The 20,591-nt window shown below is 38.6% G+C and overlaps 1 long non-coding RNA gene across 1 annotated transcript in view; it reads right to left on the bottom strand.

Moving 5' to 3' along the window:
• Nucleotides 1-19,819, bottom strand: part of LOC134170282 (uncharacterized) — a 61,531-nt gene extending 41,712 nt beyond the window's left edge. The window contains exon 1 of the long non-coding RNA XR_009967202.1: nucleotides 19,679-19,819. This is a non-coding gene — a long non-coding RNA (uncharacterized LOC134170282). The remainder of the gene's footprint in view (nucleotides 1-19,678) is intronic.
• Between the last annotated feature and the right edge of the window lie 772 nt (nucleotides 19,820-20,591).

Raw genomic sequence — 20,591 nt, 5'->3', positions numbered from 1 at the left:
AGTAGTATGATGCCCCTGAAAGGTTTTTAGTAATAGAGACCAAAGCAATTCAACATCTAGAACACCGCATATGATTTTGAAACAGACAGCTACAGTATTAGAAAAACAGATAACAGTGACACTGATGCAGCAAAACAGAGCATCTCTCCATTATACATATACTGTCAATATTGCACATAAATCTGTTTAAATACAGGAATGCTGTGATACCTCCCAGCTAGGCCTGCAGCCAAAACTTGTGATTATTTGTATTTTAACTGATAAACTATAACCTCAGAAATACCCTTACCTGCATTAAGATTCTATTATAGCTATACAGAATATATAAATCTATCTGTGACATACAGAGGTAATTTACAGCGAATCAGGAAAAAGGGTAGCAACCATCCTAAAATAACAATTGCAGCAGAAGTACTTCTAATCAACTTCAAAATCCATGCACTTGAGATATCCTTGAGGATTTTAATGCGCTTCTTGTACTAATGATATTTTTTCTGTAAAGTTAATGTAGTAATTTTCACACCATTTTAATGTGTTGGTACTGTTCATTAAAGCAGAAATTAGGCTGCCAGATGATAGCATGCTATTAAGTCTAATAAAAATGAAGAAAAGGAACTAACTATTTTGACACTAACTAGACATAATGAATAGCCATCTGAAGTGGGTTTCCAAACAACAGTACACAGCTTGTTGACAGTGGGATGAGAATTTCCATGAGAGCATATGTGTCAAACTGCATTTTAAGCTCTTTAGAGGTTTGTATAAAACACATGTAAAAATTACAGGATGGAAATTGGAACTTCCACCTCTTATGATGGCACCACAATCTATGTATACCTATAAACTGATATACCAACCAACTAATATTTCAACCACCAACTTTATGGTATACTTGTGAAAAACAGTGATGCTTACAGCAATGCCTAATAGGCATTTTTCTCAGTTACTACATTCAGAGAAAAAAAAAAAATCCTATCAGATTGTTCTGCAGCCAGAAGTAAATGTTAACAGAACTCATTGGGGGCTGGCTGGATGTGCCAGTACTTACTGGAGAGAGAAAAGAAACAAGTCTTTCCGATGTTGTTTTAGGCCAGAAACATCTGTGATACCAGAGACTTGTTCTTTTGCTATTTTTAGTGCAATAGACAAGTGTAGATACATACATCACTTAAGCAGTTCATCAGTGCTATGATTTGCAATGCAGCCACATGTTAATCACACATTTAAACACTAATACAAAACAAAACATACAAATCCCTACTAATTCCATTGTTGATTTTCTGCTTATATTATTTAAATATAGCTAAAAATGACAACAGTAAAGGTTTCTGTGACTGGCTGTCAGTAGCTAATAAGAAGCCAGGACTCGGGGCCCTTGCTATCAAATGTATTAACAGTAAAATATACATCTGTCAAGGTAACAGATAATTAGCAATGCTGTTATGCACATGGATGATTTTCTTGTAGAGATTCATTTAAGCAGAGCATTTCTTTATTCCAAGTTTTGATACTGAACTTGTACGCATGGCAAATAGCCAGTAACAGGATGCAAATAATGAGCCTGTATCATAGAACACAGTGCATTAATAGAAGAAATTGTGTAAGATACTTGAAGTCAATGGCCTTACAGAGCTGCTTAAAAATTAGTGTATGGGTCTTGGATCTACATTTGATCCTAGCTACTCATTTCCAGCAAAAATCTTCTGATCTTTAGTTGCCAAATTCTGTAACAGCTTACATGGAGTAATGTGCAGCCCTGATACTGTTAATGTATCCAGCTCCACTTCCATGACATACAATTTTAATATTTCTTTGAAGTACTAAATTCCTTTTATACTTTTTTTTTAATAGGAAAATAATCCATTTCAGACCTATTCATCTTTCTGATTATTCTCCTTGTCAAGTATTTGTACATCTTTACCTTTTGTAGGAGTGCCACATGAAAGAATAAGCTTACTAATAGAAAACAGTATTAAACACCTTTGCATGCCTGCTTTTTCAGCTTCTCTAATCCATACTTTGTTCCCTCATTTAAGCAAGACAATACACAAGATTCACTCAGCAGAAACCATTCAGTTTAGTATCATATAACTTGTCTTTGGAGTGAAGGTTTCTGCACCCTCCTAATGGCGCTTTGATTTGAATGACTTTAAATGAAACACCATGATTGCATGCTGCAGATTATCCAGACCTGCTGATGTTGAGTCTAGAAACAAGTGTCCAGTCTGAAAACCAGAGCCTTACCCTTGTCCCTCTGTGAAAGCAGCTATTTTCTACTCTCCCTTTGAGAGCCCACAGCTGTCACTGCTACTCTCTGTAAGATGAAGGAGAGAAGCTCTAATCTGAATTTAAAGCTAATCAGAGGATGAACTTAAAAGGAAGCAAAGAATAAATCACATTAAACTGGGAAGCAGCCACATCTCTTCCAAAAACCAAAGGTGAGATCTCATCAGCCCGACTGCCATTCCTACCAAAATTCTGCTTCATTTCAACAGGATTAAACTCATCATGAATGCGAGTCCCTTGTGACCTACTGCCTTTTTTTTGGCCATACGGAATGAGACTTTAAGCTGCCTGAAAGGAGAGAGCTCCAGCACTGACCTACAGAGACCTGCTTTCCCAACACACAGTATTATGACCATTCCTCTAAGGATTCTTGGCTTTATTGGCGATTAGTTTTAAAATGTGCTTGCAGAACTTGAAAATAGGCCTCCTGATCTCCATTTCTCATTGAATTTAATTTCTCCATAAAGTGTTCTTAATGGTTTATGAAATTATTTTCCCTAAAATGACACAGGAGAGGAAATCAATGCATTCCATCCTGGATGGCAAGGGATCTTGGGGGGGGAGAGAAGACTATAATAAATTCCAAACCAAAAACACTTCAAAGCCCACTTCCCCTTTCCATGAAAAAAAAAGGTATTCAGTAGATGTTTCCATGCCTTCCAATTATAAATGTGATTCGATGGGTCACTAAATTAAAGCAATGATAACTAAAATCAACTTTTTGTGTAAAAAGATGAGATAAAAGAAAATGTGAAGCTCTCTCATACATCAGGTTTGCTAATCATCTAGAGGAAACAGACTTCCAGATCACCTATTGTACCTTATGTGAATAGCAACTCGCTTTCTTTTATGTAATTGAGACATGCTTCAGAGTTACAAAGACTATGCACTCTTCACCAGAGGGACTTGGCTAATTATTAGAAGTTTCCAAGCTAGTAATACTAATGAATCTAAATCTGCCTGGCACTGTAACTGCCCCAGGCTATTTGACAACACGCTACAGATGTTTTGTGAACTGCTGGAGGCACCCATTTCTTCATATGCTCAGTGTAATGAAGAGATGGGGCTTTTCTCACTGATCTTGGAAAAAAAGAAATTTTAATGAAAACAGAATGCTTCTATCCTGAATACCCTTCCTCCTCTAGGAGCAAGGAAATGCTGCACTGAATCAGAAAGGAAGACATTTTTGTACATAAAGAGACACTTCTACCTATCTTTTAGTACAAATTATTCATATCCAGCTGCTTGTTATAGCTTTTGTTTTAAGAGGATGGATTATTACTAAATGATTTATACAGAAGCAAAGTTAAAAATGAATACTTACTCTAAATTAAACTGAACAAGGATAGGCCTATATCTTAGCGCTACAGGGGATCTGAGATCACTTCCCTGCTCTCCCACATACTGATCTGTGTGAGGAATTAATCTGTTCTGTATCTCACTTTGCTGCAGTACAGGAAGGATAACAAGCCTTCTTTTTCCCAGCTATTTTTCGCTTCTTACATAAAAAGTATATAAAGGCTTTGAGATGGGGACATGCATAAACAATTCCTAACAGAGCTGGCCCCAGTCTTCGGAACAATCATTGCCATCAGAATATAGTAAGAAATAACATCACACAACAAACCTGCACATGCTTGAAGAGACCAAGAACACCTTATAATAAATAAGTTTAGATACAGATTCTGCACCAATGAAATTCCCTTTGGAAACAATGAGGAGAAAACAGTATTATAGCTATTGAAACCTTTCTGCGATAAGACAAATGGACACACGTATGAGCTTAATCCCTAGAAATATTTATCACATTTGCTGAGCCATTAAACATGAAAAGCTGATCCCCAGAACATGGAAACACAATGCCTCCATTAATGGCGATTGTTGAAAACTGGTATTTCAATCAGTGTGCAATACAGGTGCATTCCAGTAAAACTTCTACTTTGCATCGCTGTCTTTGGATCAGCTGAAAGCTTGAAGATCACTAAGGGGCGGATTCTTCCACAACAAAATGCTTTCCTCTACCTTTACAAAATGGGACTAGAAAGCTGTGTTAATACTGACTTACACGGATACTCAGTATCTTCCTAGAAACCCTACAAACTAAAGTTTTATTTGCATTAAAGTATTGTTAATGCTTTCTTTAAAAAAGCAATCTCTTTGGAAAACAGCAAAAAGTATCTCTCAAAGATGAAGGCTTAAGGAATGAGATGGGAGTCATGCAACTTCTGGAGTCAGTATTTAATAAATGTGCATTACTTGAAATCCAGGTGGAAAAGCGGAATTCCGATCAGCTGGGCATGTCGCTCTGTATAATTATGAGTCAGAACCCACCTCCTGCTGTTCAGAGAAATCGTATTATTGAAAACATCATCTAGTGGAAAGTGCGTTAGTGTCTCTTCCCCACAGGTAACTCTCAGTCTCAAGTGAAATCTCCGAATTAATTTCTTTGCAAATGTGCTTTATCCTTTCACCAGAAGACTGATAGCTCTGCTGGTCTCCCAAGGAATCAGGCTTCAGTGTCCCTGGTTCCTTCAAGCACACAGACAGGCCTGTAATTAATTACATTAGTGATCCCATATGTGGAAATCTCTGTGGAGTTGGGAATCTACATTTTACTCCAGTTAATAACAAAATCTCAAAACAAAACCAGCATCTGACCAAAACAGACCTCTTCAGGTAAAGGGGCTTTTTAGTGTTGTTCTTGTTTTAAAAGACACCTCTATTTCTTTTCCTCTCTGGATTTATAAAATCATTTTATGTAATTCTTATACATCACAAGATCCTGTGGCTCCAGCTCAAACTCTGACATTAACTTTATGAATTCTTAAGCATAAAGTTCTTTACAAATTGAGTTTCATATCTGGGATATGAAAACAGATTACCCAATGTTAGCCCATCTCTTGCTGTAAAAATAAATATACCAATGGCACTGAGTACAAAACAGCTAAATTAGACACTAATATTCATGGCAAATAAGTTCTGTTAAAGTATGCCTACAAATATCTCAAAATATGGCATATTAAAAAATACCAAAACAAACCACTTTATATCCCTGATACTTATTATGCTTACTGAAATGATTATATTTGCTGTTTAACCAGGTGTTGGGTACTGCTAATTACCTTTCATTACAATTAATTCACACATTTACTATGTGAAAGATCTGAAGTAAAATAAACCATTATCAGCTGATATGACAGTGATCTCTGACTCTCCAGAGGAATAAGGCCTCAGCAGGATCTTAAGACAGGCTGTTATTTGTTTAGGGTAACTGATATTTTCCTGTTGCTGCTGCAGTATGGACCACAGCAGGCTAAATTAAACCATTCTCCTATGAAATGCAGAGCCGAGTTTTTATAGAAGTGTGTGGATGAAGCACATGAACTTGTTCATATCCTTTTCCACTGCTAATTTTTGGTCTATAGATGTGGATAAAAGTCTAGCTTCCTTTGAAATATAGTTTGATATCTATGTTTAAAATATCATTCTGCATTTGACACAAAGGTAAATGTAAGAATAGCCAGATTTACATTGTAAACTTTGAAGCAGAGCTTAAAAGAACTATATGACTTGATAATCATCTTTGTAAGATGAATAAAAAAATTAGAAATAAAAATACAGTCAGTTCAGAGGGTGACATTCCAGTTAAACCATTGAAAACTTTCATCTTTTCATCCTCCCAAAGATCACCACCTCAACTCTTGAATCCCCCTCAATGGCTTTCTTAAAAACTTGGTTCTTCAACCAGTTTCTTGCCTTTCCCAATGTTAAATTTGAATCTGCTTTGATTTGAGGTCCAATCCCTCTCATGAGGAGTGAAACCCAAATGGCAGTATATACATAAATGCCATTACATGTATAATATAAAAGCAGAAAAGAACCAGAATTGAATTGGCATTTCTCTGTAGCTTTATGTGCAGTTTTAGAAGCTAACTGAGCCTACTGTGACTCTTTTTACATTTATAAAACCGTAACATTTGTGATGTGCCTTGTTTCTACCTCAACATGAATTTGCTGCTGAGTTATAATTGCTTATTACCTTTAAAAGACACTTTTAACGTAGTGTAAACTCAAAACATACAGTGACTTCTGAAGGTGCTGTACATAGCTCAGGCTAAAAAACCTAAGAATCTTATGGGAAAGCAGCTGGGAAAAAAAACACCAAAACTGGCAGAAGAGAAGGAAGTTACAGTCCCTATCCACGGTTGCCAGTCTGATACTAGCTGGACTCTAGAAGTTGGAACTAGTCCCCGAACAAGTGGCAATAGCAGTAACTGTGTTTTTCAGATGAACAGGATAAGACGAAGTGTTCATCTGAAAACTGGGGAGAAAACAGTTATTTGTTTTGTTAGCTCAGTCTATTGCACTATAAGATTTGCATTTCCTTATGTTTTCATGCATTTGGTTTCCTTCAAGAAAATATAAAGTCTGCTGTGGATGTTAAGGCAATGAGAGGCTGAGGCAAGATAATACTGCAAAGAAGAATCTTACCAACTGCCCACTGTGGGCTTTTTCCTACATATACTGCAAGAGCAGAGGCGAGATACTTCGATCATGAAAGGCACAGAGTTCTAATGCAAAATTATCTTTTTCTATGGAAAAAATAACAGCTGCTCTGCTAAGGGATAGAAGGATCCTGGAGAACGTGTTCAGAGCAGGAGCCACAAAGATAGTTTAACTAGAATGTCATTCACTCTGTACTAAAATGGCAGCCAAACCAACTTAGTTTCAAATACCACAACTGACATGGAGACAAATTCAATCAGTGTAAGTGCTGTTGTCCAGGAAATATTGGATTCATTTCCTCCCTCATGTAGCACATATACCAATTTTTTTTTGGCTATGAATGGCACCCCAGTTTTACCGTTCTTATGCTACTGCATGGCACTACTGCATGGACAAATCCATTCAGAGCAGGGTTAATCTTGGCTATCAGCAACAAATCATTTTTGTCAGAGAACTTGCTTATTTTGAAAAATTGTCCTTCAATTATCCTCTTTTTTTTTTTTCTCCAGCAAAGTCAATAGCTCTGATTTTCTAAAAGGTGAAAACAAAGTGTCCATTATGCCTGAGAAATGATGATGCTTTTACTATGTGATGTTTTTATTATAATTGTCTCCCCATTATTAATGAACTTTTTCGTTTGGATTGTAGAACTCTAGAAACAGCCTTTCAAACGAAGGAAAACACCTGTGAAAGGAAAAATCATACACTCCATCCTGGCACACACCATAAATGTTGAGCAATGCTCAGCAACCAGCCCCCACTTCCTTCTCTTTCAGCCTTTTAGTTTCAGGCAAGTTCTAAATATAAGATCAAACAAGATGAGGAAGGTCTATAGTTGATAAAATAGTGTAGACTTAATTTCAGTCTCTCTCATGCCACTTCTCTAAAGCAGTTCAAGAGATAATGTTGGCCTTAATTTATGAGGTTTTAAAATACTCTGGGATGAGTGAGAGAGCACCTATCATTTTTGTAGCACTTTGATCACACGAGATATACTGCACTGGTTCCCATCCAGCAAAGCCTTTAAGCATTAATATCTGTTTTAAAGCTCTGTGTAGAATTAAAATAAGTCTCTTGCACGAGGCTGGAAAGCAGGATGGAAAGGAAAACAAATTAGAGAGACTCAGTCCTCTTGATGGGGATTCATCTGCTAGGTAGAAGCAGGCCCATGTTGTAAGTAGATGCATGTGACAGAAAAAAACGACAATATAGACGAGAAATGCTGTCATTACCATGGCAACAGCAGAATAGCAATTATGTGACATACCATAGAGAGTAAGAGGGGATGGGGGGGGGGAAATACTGATTTTCACCTGGATTCTCATATCCTATTTCATATTTTCTTTAGCTCTATATATTATATACACCACCTGAATCTTGCCTTTTCCCTTACCAATTCAATGGGAGAATTCATCACATGCTTAGTCTCTTAAATCACACAAGGGAAGATAGAGAATAGAACAGGGGAGGAAAGGAAAACTTCATATACAGGTGGCAGGGAAGAACGGGAGTGAACAAAGATGGGAAACCTCCTGTACTGTATGCGTGATGGGCTTCTGGGGTGAGCACCTGAAGCTGAGAACTTACTGGTCTTTCACCTGCACCTGCCTGAACACAGAAAGCCATGGTATCCCTGTGCAGCACAACTTGGTTCAATGTCTGCCTCACTGTTTGCCTTGTTTTCAAAGTCTGGTCTATTCTGAGGGGTTTCAAAATCTCTTTTTGTCCACAAAGGCAATTCTCTGTGTGGCTCAGCTGGAGGATGCTATATGCCCAGGATATGATCTGTTTGCAGTTCGTGCAGAATGGGCTAATCTATACTAATATGTGCCAATCCAGTCCAAACCACTTGAGCTATACCTATGTGGTATTTTGTAAGCTGACTACTTGTCTAACTCATCACTTAACATCATCTGCTTCAGCCTCCTCAAGCATCTTTACCTGCTCTTTTTCTGTTCCTTTTTCACAGCACTGGGATGAAGAAGGAGCCTCAAAAATCTCTCCTCATACAGCCAGAAGGCCTCAAGCTAAGTGGTGCTGGGGGCATGAGTGTGAGAATGGCTACCTATAAAAATCAGATTTATAACAATCTCTTAGAGAAACAGCAGAGCAGATTGGGTAGGCAGGATATCTGTGGATGGAAAAAACCTCATTTTGAGGACAAGTCTGCAAGACAGATTATAGCACATCCAGCAGGATCAGAAAGATGACAATATCACAATGCTGATTGCTGTGAGTAGTCCAAGTTCAGCAGTATTTTCTTTCACACATAGGAGTAAGAATGAAAACGAGAAAATCATGGCAAGAAATGACACAGTGGACAAGGAGGAGATCCTGGGCCTGCTCTTCTCACAACACAGCAACAGTATCTTTGAAAATCTCCTGAAATTAAGAGTATTCACTGGTTATCATGAACCAGTGTCAGGACTGCACTGTCTTCTGCAGAGATTAGTACCTAGAATGTTTTCTTAAATATGGAATAGAACAGTGAAGGCCACTGTACCTACGCAACAAGAGATGCTGTCAACTAAAAGGAGAAAAAAGTAAAAAACAAAAAAAGAAATAATGAAATCAAGAAAAAAGATAATTGCTAAAAAAGCTTCAAGTAGGAGTCAAAAAGCTCCATTTTGCACGAATACTTCTCCATCTCTTCCTTGCTTTGTATCTCTAATTATGTGTAGAAAAATAAAAATATTAATTTCTGGCAAAGAGTATTTGTGTGGGTAGTAAATGATGAATTGTGGCGGCACATGTGGCTGTAAGGATACAGAACAGAGCTTATGCTCATAAACATCACAGTGCAATGGCCCAAAATGCAAGGACAGGAATGGCACAAACAGATTCTGGTTTATTGGGTGCTTTGTCTCATGCTGACATTAATATAAACATACTCCAGGGGGCAGCCTGTATATTACTGATTATCAATAAAGTGATTTTATTTTGGGTGCATGTACAGACAAAAACAATACCTTGCTACTGTTTGGCTTTTCAAAGTCCATTTATGAATAGGTGCAGTGGTACAGAACTGGAGACTGTCAGTAAGAGATTCCTGGAGTCACCAGAAAAAGCAACGTATTACTTGTTCCACAGAGAGCCCTTTAGTGGTACTACCTCCATGGGCTGAGCTGCTCACTGCAATGGATGCAGAGATATTTCCTATTTTACAGAGTACATGCTTTGACTCATGCCAAACCTAGGAGAAGGCTATTTAATGCTGACAATATGAATTAATTCCATGTAACTTATAAAGCATAAGGAGTTGGGTTTATTTCATTCAAGATGGATTCTCTACTTGGTTTAGGCTTTTTATCAGCTTTCCATTTTTCCCAGGGTTGCCAGACTGATTGCACTGCATCTGGCCTTTCACCAAGAGCAAGTCAGGTTAAAACTATGCTGAACAGTGGCAAAACCAAAGTACTATACTGAATCCCACAGACAGTTGGATAGAGCACCAGAATGCCAAAAATATGATCACCAATTATAGCTCTCTCTGCCAACATTTTACACTTTTATGATCGTTTAGACAGAACAAGGACATGGAGAAATGCAATCCACATTAACAGGCTGAGTTGTACACCCATGCTCATAAACATCCCTCTAGAAAAAAAGATTTAAGTGTGATGACTAAGTATTACCTGTCTGGATTGACATTATGGGGCAAGTTATGACCACATACGCCATCAATGACTTAGAATTGTTGAGGATGACAGTAAAGTCAAGAGAGGATGATAGTAAAGTCAAGTGGATTTATACCAGAATAAAACGTCTATGAAACAACCTAATGAAGTGATTTTTGCAATAGCAAATGCCTTCAACTTAGCTTCAACACTTCTTTAACTGGATAGAGCCCTTTATAGCTACCAACGCATGATCCAAATTGCTGGAAACTGCTATACTGAGCATGAAAAACGATCTCTGTTGTAATTCCATAGATCAGTATATGTTATTGTACTGGAACAGGATTGCAATCACTATTAATGGAACTACAGAAATGGCACTTTCTGGGTGGAAGTAAAATTGGGAGGGAAAACCCATAACCATCAACATCTCCAAAGAGCAGTGCAGCACTGCAGAGAGAAAGACGATAATTCAGAAATATTTTACTGCCTTGCTGGGTTAAGTTTTGTCATTCAACCAACTATCCAGCAGGTTGACCTACATCTATTACGGTCTTTCCTGGTTGAAGAAAAAAAGACTTCCAAACCTTTGAATAACAACACATGAAATCTGCAGTCATTTTAAGTGGAAAATATTACAAACCCTAACCTGTTTAAAACATTCAAACCATTATTATCCACTTCCATCACTCCTTCCATATTCTGTTCTATTTTTTCTTGCCAAAACAAAACCTGTTATATAAGTTTTTATGTCTCCCTTTGTATGTTCCTTCAAATACACTTCTGTTAATTGCTTTTCCTCTGCCTTCCAAATTCAGCCAACGCCACTTTTTGCTTTAAGCCCAAAACTTTCTGCAGTCTGTTTTTCTGTTTTTAAATTAGTTCCTATTTGACATTTCCAGATCATGCATTTGGCTAGCAGTAATGTGTGTTTTTAAACAACAGCAAGGAAAATAACCTCTCCTCAGGGAGCAGTGAGGGAAAGAGAAGGAAATACTGCAGCATTTGCAATGCTCAAGCAGCAGGTTCTACATGGCACCAGCCAGGCTCTGTTTCCTCAGACACCATTTCCAGTCAGTACCAGCCACACAGTATTACCAGCTCTTTCCAACTGCAGTAATTGTTCTAAGCCCTTTGGGTGAACAAACCAGAAAGATGCTAATTAACAATAAGCCTGGGTGGACACAGCTGAGGAGAAAGAAAAGAGGCACCAATATGCTTATAAATATTTAGAGTTAAGTTTGGATTATATAATGCAATGGAAAACTCACTCCAAATTCTATGAGCTTATAAAAAAAGAGATAGCTTGTGGTTGAGGATAGGATTTCTCCTGCCAGAAATCAGGAGTCCCAAGAAATCTCTTAGAAAATCTATGGGCTGACACTTGGGTTGACACTGTCAACAGGTTCATTCTCAAATACCTATCCCATTTCTGTGAGGCAGAAGGTTAAATGGGTGACTCCAAAGAACATAAAATATATTGTGTCTATCTCTTTGCACAGGAGTCTGAGACTGTACTCAAACCAGATAAATGATCTTCTGACAAATCCTTCAACTTTGGAAGTAACCTGAGTAACTTTTTTCCCTATCACAACAAGAATCATAGAATCATAGAAGGAGAAGACATGAAGTCTTTGAATATTTCACATCTTACTGCAAAGTCTTACAGTATATTGAGTTACAGGGATAGACATATATATATCACTGATATTTCTGCACAGTTTGAAACTGGGACTAATAGAGATAATCCATCTTAAATCAGCCTGAATCCTGCTTTGGATCTGAGCGCCTCATTTTCAGCACAGTCCTTAAGCGAACATCAGATTGTGTTCACTGAAGTGTTAACACGGTCAGCACAAAGGTCTCACCCTGGTCAGTGCTGTGTTGGTAAGCAGCTACATTACAATAACTCACAAGTCAACATTTCATTTCTGCCCGCTTCACTCTTTCTTGGAGACATTGCTACGCTTCAAGCAGAAGAGCAGTGTGCCTCAGGCAGTATCTGTTTCCCAGTCTGTCATAGGAAAAGCAGTTATGTCCTCATGAGGGGGAAGACACAAATCACTGTCTGGACCTGAATGACTGATTTCAATTCCTCATGAGAGACTGGGCAGGCTTCTATTCCCAGAGGAATTAAGATTCATGGCAGCCTCTATCCTCGTGAGTCCAGGTTTAAAGTACCATATAAGACAGATGTGAGAACTTCTTTACAAATGGAAAAGATCGGGGCATTAAGATTTGAATACAAACCTACACTAACACTGCAGTTAAGATACCCTGTAATAGTTTTGCTGAACTGAGACCTCAATAAAAGGTTGCCCTTTTTGTTTGCTAATCAGGCTTAAATATTCTCAAAAGGATTGGTGATCATTCCCATAGCACCACTAAATGTACTGCCTTTGTTTACAGGTGTGTAGATGTTTCTGCTGGGTTTCACCATCTGTCCATTCATATTTCTAAATACTCACTGTCATCTTCATTTAGACATTTTCTTTTTTTACAGTGCCTACTGATTTCAGTATCAACTGTACCTCCTGTTACAGGTGAGAACAGAAAGAAAAAAAAATACAGTAGACTTGGAAACTTTTAAAAGCTTAATTTTTTTACGCCATCAGCTTTCTGGTAACTTCTGAAAAACAGATTGCACCTGTTGGTATGGTTAGCTGACAAGAATGGAGTGAGGTTGTTAGAGGATGGAAAGGTTAAACAAGATTGCTCTGTCATTAGGGATGATGCTGTCTGTGAAAATCAAGCACTTTGCAGAGGCTTCATTCTGCGATCACAGCAAATTTTTCATATCGGCATCTTTCCCAGCATGAAATCAGAGCTGATCCTGTTGTTTCTCTGCATCAGTTACCACCGCAGCACATCCGCAGCCTCTTTTTTGTTTTTTTCCCCAAGGACATATATTTCCTCTTGCTGGGAATTCACATTAATGAGCCCTTTGGTTTTGCTGAGTCCCTCCCTTTACATTTCCCCAGGGATGCATGTGAGGCTGAGCACTACAAGGAAAGGCTATCCAAATGAGTTGTGTTCCCTCTTGTAGGGAAGCACAAGCTCTGCTGTCAAGGTCTCTACTGCTGAGGAAAGACACAAAGTTTATTGCTATTACTCTGCCTTCTCAAGCCTTTATTTTGCAAGACATTCCATGCTTAGAGATTTGCTCTCACATTTACGTAACACAAGATCTAATAAAAGACTATCCAACCAAGAAGATAGGGTTTTTTAACTACTGTTTTGCAGAACACTTTGCAGAGGAGGCAGCAGCTCTCTCACTATGTAACCCCACTTCATCAAAATGGTATTAAATAACGTCTTAGATACTAAGCTTCCTGACTTACTGTCACCTTTAGTTATTGAATGCTGGGCAGGTTTTTTAACATCTTTCATCTTTGTACAATCATTTTTTTCATCTTCACTGTTCTCAAGTACCTTCCTCTAGACAAGCTTTTCCCTCCCTCACTATCCCTCATTTGAGATCTTCTGTCACTTTTTTGACAGCAAAGCCATCATTATATAAAAGTTTTTGTTCCTTTACATGAAAGTACGAGAGATTTTAGTTCTTTACTTGAGTATTTTAACTCCTCCCAAAAGCTGCCTAATTATTTTGTGAGATTCAAAATTTTCTGTAGCCCCCAAACCAGCCGGTAAAACAGTTTGTGTCCTTAAACAGCTGTAAAAAATCACCTGCAATTTCTATCCGTATGTCGTACAATGCCATCTCGAGAAAGAATACACAATTAAACTTGACCAAGTTCTTCTGTCGCTAGCAAAATAACAGCAAATAACATAAACCCAGCAATCAGTGATTAATAACCGTCTGCAAAATTTCATCATGGAGTTTATGGAACTATTTATAATGGAGAGGAGTATCAGCTGAAAATAAAAATATCAAGCGGTACATCAGTAACCATTTCCTAAAATCAAGACCTCTCACTGAAAGAAATCAGGACTCCAAGCTGCTGTGTAATGTTTATCAACAAGGGATCTCAAAGCACTTCAGAAAGGTTAATAGCCTCTCCTCATAATACAGTATAGAGGAGCAAATTGAGCTGCCATAAGATTGAGGCCAGATTGGTTTCTCATCTTAATATACCAAAATATACATATTTTAATGACAAGTCCATAAGTGAAATCTGAGATCCTCAAGGCTGCTTAAGGAGGCCATGACCCATGGATAAATGCCTCATTTTAACATTATCTTCTGTAAGACACTGAAACAATATTGATTCACTTAAACCTGACCTGGACAAATAAGTGACTAGTTCTCCAGTAAAACCAGTTCTTCTCCTATATGTACAAAAAGTGAAGAAATAAAGCATATAAATGCTGAAAAGACCCTAAGCCGTCCTGCAGCTTTTCCCTAATGCAGTTCAGCTATGTCCATCCCACTGCACCTTCTGACACTTTGAGAAGAGCTGAAATGAGCGAATGGGGTGTTCTGACTGGCAAAGACAGTTCAAAGCTGGGAGTCTCTGATTCCCTACTAATAGTTCCTAAAATGCTAACCTTGTCTAGAAAGAGCAAGTGACTTTGCTAGTGTGGCGCCTCATGGATCTGAGGTGTGCCGTTTCTCACCCCTTGGATGTGTAATGACATTGGAGAAGTCCGGATGAGGTTGACTGCCCATTAATACTGAACTGTACTCTTAAATAAATAAAAGCTAGAGTAAACATAATACAAAGAATATTCATTATATTAACAGAAACAAACAAAATCAAGAATTTCTTTAAACAGATGAACACTAAAGAAGTGGCACAGGCTTGGATGAGGATTTCAGTGATTATTGAATGTGGAGTGAATTCTGGCCTTATATTGCCAGAAAAAATATTATCACTGTGTAAATAATATGATCTTTATTTTAACATATCCATACTCATAATATTTTATAGTTTCCTGATGTAAAAGAAATCTTTCTCCCAGCATCTGCAGCACTTTATGAGCTTAAAGGTAACATCTACCTGGAGTCATGGATACGCACATTATGCACAGTAGAGATTTAAGGATAGAAACCTATTGAAGACAGCCAACGTATTTCCTTATGGCCACAAGGAAAACCAGATCATTTCCTATAGTAACAAGGCAACCACAATAGAAATATATTTTTGTATAATTCAGAACTATAAGATTGTAGGTTAATACCTATGTAAACATACAGACATTTTTTCCAGGGCAAAGAGTGAGCTTTCTATTTCATTTATATAAAGGAATATATGATTTGAACGGGAAATCATTAGGAATAATTAGTTTCTGTGAACATGCATTGAGTTTGTCTAATGTGGCTTTATAGCATTAGCCACTGCAAAATAACACTCAAAACAAATTAAAATGTTTAACTGCAGCTGAAATGGTCAATTCTGGAATGCAGAACAATAATGCTCACAAGGTCAAGGGAATCAGACACCTGAATGAGGAAGCGAAGCTTTAAAATACTGAGGAGGTTGAGAAAATTACATGCACACAACTACATACACATACGTGTTGTACCTCAAGATGCTTTGGGATGTTTTTCTAAACAGCAACTTCAGCTGCCATTACAAGTGGTACTGAAATCATAGCAAATTCAAAAGCAATTTTGAGCTTCTTTTCTCAAGTGACACCATACAGCTCTGGGATAAATTACTTTCAGATGCTTTAAAAGTAATTTAAAGCATACCACTTACAATAAGGAAAACATTGTTTATGAATGTTTTATAATCGTATTATGGAAAAATCCATCTTTGCTCAGATGATGGCAAAAAAAAAAGAAAGATTGAAAAAAAGGCTTTGGAACAGTAATACTTGCCAGGTTATTCCCACTAGGTCAGGAGATGACAATAATGGCTTTTACTTATACCCAATACTGTTCATAAAATGACATCTACTTGAAACATCTTTAACAACTCCAAAAATTATTCTATTACAATATTAATAATTAAAACTTACTTCCAAAAATGGATCAAACATAATTTGCATATCGAGTAAACCCTGCAGGAGCTGGCAATATAGAAAGAACCAATATGCAAAGAAATTAGACTTAATAAATTTTGTAGAGTTTTATTCACCTCACTGGAGATAGTAATAGAACAGATCAGTAATCTATGATGATTTGAATTTATTTCCAGACAATATGATGAAATGGCAGAAGAGGGCAGGTGTAGCATGAAGGAAATGTTGGAGACCTGTGCTACCAGCCTGGCTGAGCTTTGAGAGCAGACAAAGGAGATGGCTTATTTGTGTGTGTGCTAAAGAGGTGGTCCTGGCCTGGAGGAGTTCAGGATCCATCCTGCAGCACCTGTTGGGTCCTCAGGGCCACTGGCCCATGGTGCTGCTCTGGGCAAAAACCTAGAGGCTCAAGCAGGAGCCAGAGAGCTGTGGCTGTGCGAGGACTCAGGTACCTGAGATCCTCTGCAGAGCAGCATCTAGAGGGTTTAACCCAGCCATGTAAAGGTGACTGAACTTCAGTGTACTGTGGCAGCAGAGCCACCTCTGTCACATGAGAGAAAAGGCCTGAAACAGGAGTTGAAGGGGATGGAGCATCACAGCTTCTCCACACTGTGATGCCACAGGTCTCATTGAGATAGAGACACCTTTTCCTCCCTGCTCAACAGCTTTTTATAAGAACTACGTTTATGAAAGAAGTAATGAGAATGGCTGTATTACTGAGTGAGCTAAGGGAGAAGGATGAAAAGTTTGTTGCCTTAAATACCTGAGTTGCCTACTTTGTACAGTGGTCCTTGGCATCCCTGGATTCTGGTACCAACCAGTTCTTTGGGGCACAACATTTGTTCTAACTTGATTTTGCTAGTGTACGCACCTAAATGATCATGTTGGTTGGTTTGGTTTTTAAGCACAAAGATAACTCATTTTTCTGTTTCCCAGAGCACACCCAAGTAGTCTGCTTCTTTCTACAAACTCGTAGCACAGAGGAATCATGTAGCCTTTGTTTATAACCTGATTATGGAACTAATTTCCCTTCTCTTGTACTTGTATTCCTAAATTGTCATCTAACTGAAAATCTCTCTAAAGGCAGGATTTCCCCTCTATTCAAAATCAGAAAAATACTGGATCTCAAAAAGAAAAAATACTTTCTTAAAGCTTTACAAAAGTATAAAAGGTAATCTACAAGTAAGATGAAGATTTTAAACATGTTTCTGTGAAAGCAAATTCTCACTTCATCAGGAGTAGTGAAACAAGTTTGCCTTGAGGAGCAGCACTGCCCCAGGGCAGCTCTGGTGACGATTTGAGGGAAAAACCACAGGGTATTTGGTTCCTTTCCCTGAGGAAGAGGAGGCCATGGGCCTCCTGCTCTGCCCCTGCCCTTCCTTGCATTCAGTGCCTCCCCTCTCCCTCCACTGCAGGCAAAGGAGCCAAAGAAATGGAGGGAAAGATAGTAACACCTGGGGTCACATCAAAGCCCAGAACAGCAGCCTTGTTTATCTGAATGGAGAGCAATGGTAGCAGTGCCACGCGCAGCAGTGGCACAATGAAGTGCCATTTATCCTCAGCTCCTTACACAACAATGCAGGAAAGTCATTTGATTAAAGGGGCAGCTCTGCACTTTATTGCTCTTGATTTCTTTCTTCTCCGTGAACCTCTGGATAAATTCAACCTGCTTTTCAAGAGCATCAGAACAACCACAGGAGCACTTGAGAGCTAAGGCAGTGGTGGGATGTACCAGACATACAGCTTGAGCAGTCACAGCATTGCACTGATAGAAACTGAGTATAAACATGCCCTTTAAAGCCTGAAGGGAGGAGAACTGATGTTTCTGTTTATGAAATTAATAGGTCCAAAAAGTGTAGCACGCTGAGACATCAGGCTATTAGCGGGAGCCCTGCTGACAGCCCACTTAGAGGGGAAAAAAAAAAGCCAAAGCTGTGACAGCAGATTAGGTTGAGGAGTTGGAGCTTTTTGCTTCGTTTTTTTGAAGACGTATATAGGGAAGTCAGCAACCTATTTCAATGATTGCTTCCTCCAAGTCTAAAAATAACACACAACCCTGTACCTCTGTGGTCAGTCAAGAGCCCCGGGCAAACACGCAGAAGATGGAGGTGACACAGCACCCTATCCATGGGGACAACACTACTCTAAACAGCTTGGTGGCAAGGGGCAGACAAATGGCTATGTGAATAAGCAATCCCTTAATAGTTAGCTCTCCATCACCCTAGGCTAAAATTTCGATACTTACAGGCACCTTATGGGACCTGCTGAGGTCTTTCTTTTTGAAAGCAATTGATCTGTTTATCAATAGATTTTTTCCACACTAATTACCAGAATCCGGGGTAACTGCTTTAGGGTGAAGTATCAAAAATAAAATGAATACACATAACCGGTCACCAGATGTCGCTGTCTTGTCATTCCAACATGGCCAGAAAAATATAAATCCAGGAGCAGAAAACACACAGACATCCAAACAAGAGGTAGGAGAAAACCAGGAATATGAGGACACAGCTCCTTGCCAGGTCAGCAGAACGGGAAGAAGAAGTCATGGTTTACTTTAACAAGTCTGTCAACTCTGTTATAATCACTGATTTATTACATTAATTTCCTCCCCATTGGTAGATGCTTCCGATTACCTTACAGTTGTAGAAACTCAGGATGATCAACAACACTGAGCATGCTTCCACTGAAACCAGACAGGTCTTTATGGTCAAGATTACAGTAATCAGCTCAACTGGCTTTCTGAGGAACTTACTCTATTGCACATCTTTCAGGCAAATTCCAGTGCTGTGGTAGGTACCTACAGCTGGACACCCCTCAAAGTGATGTTAATATTGAGGCAATATCAGCAGCTCCTTGTCAAATAACACATCATCATTAAAAATACAGCTTGCCCACTGCTTGACTCCCTGCTGTCACAGGGAGGGATAGCTAGGCTATCACCTTGTCCTGGAGCAAGCTGTGGTTCACGTAACAGGCTGTTCTGGGCAAGGGCAGAACTTTCTAGGGCTTTAAACACTACTGCTTTCCATAAGAGGAATGTTTCACTGGTAGATTCAAATCCCCAGGAATGTGACTTTGAGCTCTTATGCACTCTTTGCACCATTTTGGAAAGTGTTATATAACAATTCCAAAGGTAGAGCGCATAGTACGGGAACAGAGTGGGACTGTTTGACTGCAATCAGTGAACTTGAAAGGTGAGTTGATAGCAACCTGTAGTTGCTCTTAGATAACGTGGTCAAATTCACACTGAGGATTTTAAAAGTATCTACTCAGGCAGCAGGTTCTCCGGGGAAACGAAACGGTCCTTTGCATTGTGAGCCGCACGCACCTCAATCCTTTCTCACCTGCCCCACAAATTAAATGATTCCTTTTATTTGAGCTAAGAATACAACTTCTCCAAAACTGTTTTGCAGGGAGGGCTTCTCTCTATGCCAAGTGCTTTTGTAATACAGGGTAAAGACAGTCACTCTGATGAATATCTTGGAATCAGAACACAAAAGGCAGAAGGAAAGGAGTTTTAATCTGTTTAAAAGAATGAAAAACTACAGCACAGAAAGACTAGTGCTCACATTTCCAAAAGGGGTCATCAATTAATAATTGTTTCCCATTTACAATTATTTTAAAGGACCTGTCCTTTATCAATTTTACTAAGATCATACTGCAACTCCTCATTAAAACTGACAAGCTTTAATGGGAATTCTGAGTCCAATAATATGCCATCCACTTTTAATACAGTCCTTTACATTTGCAAATCTCAGAATGACTGAAAGTCAAAGATGCAACATTCATTTTAAAATGGGGGGATTGGGACTTCTGACTGATTTGCCTACCATGACCTAGATAAACGACCAAGGGCAGAGCCGGGGATTGAATCCAGTTTTCATTACTCCGTGGCTAGTATTCTGCTCTGGCCAGCTTTGCTGACTAATAAGAGCATTATCTTCTGGAATAAGGTTGAAATTTTATGGACTTGTAATGTTCCCATTCATAAAAATACTCTATAGTCTTCCATAAAGATGGAACAATACAATAAACTGCTGAAAATCTTCATGCAAGAACTGCACCTTACAGCTTAGGAGAATTCTCTAATTGCAAGCATTTTTACACTTAAAAAAACCCACAAGAGGTATCCTACACAGAGAATGAATGATGTAATGTCTCTGCATGTCACAAAAGAGTGAAACAAATCCTTCCCAAATTCATCATGATGCGCAATGAAAGAAACAGCACACCTCTAAATGAACTAACATGTTGTAC

This window comes from Pezoporus occidentalis, unplaced genomic scaffold (assembly GCF_034315485.1).
Source record: "Pezoporus occidentalis ecotype Australia unplaced genomic scaffold, CSIRO_AGI_Poc_V1 ctg37, whole genome shotgun sequence".
In the NCBI taxonomy this organism is placed as follows: domain Eukaryota; kingdom Metazoa; phylum Chordata; class Aves; order Psittaciformes; family Psittacidae; genus Pezoporus; species Pezoporus occidentalis.
This window is presented reverse-complemented; position numbering and strand designations above follow the sequence as displayed.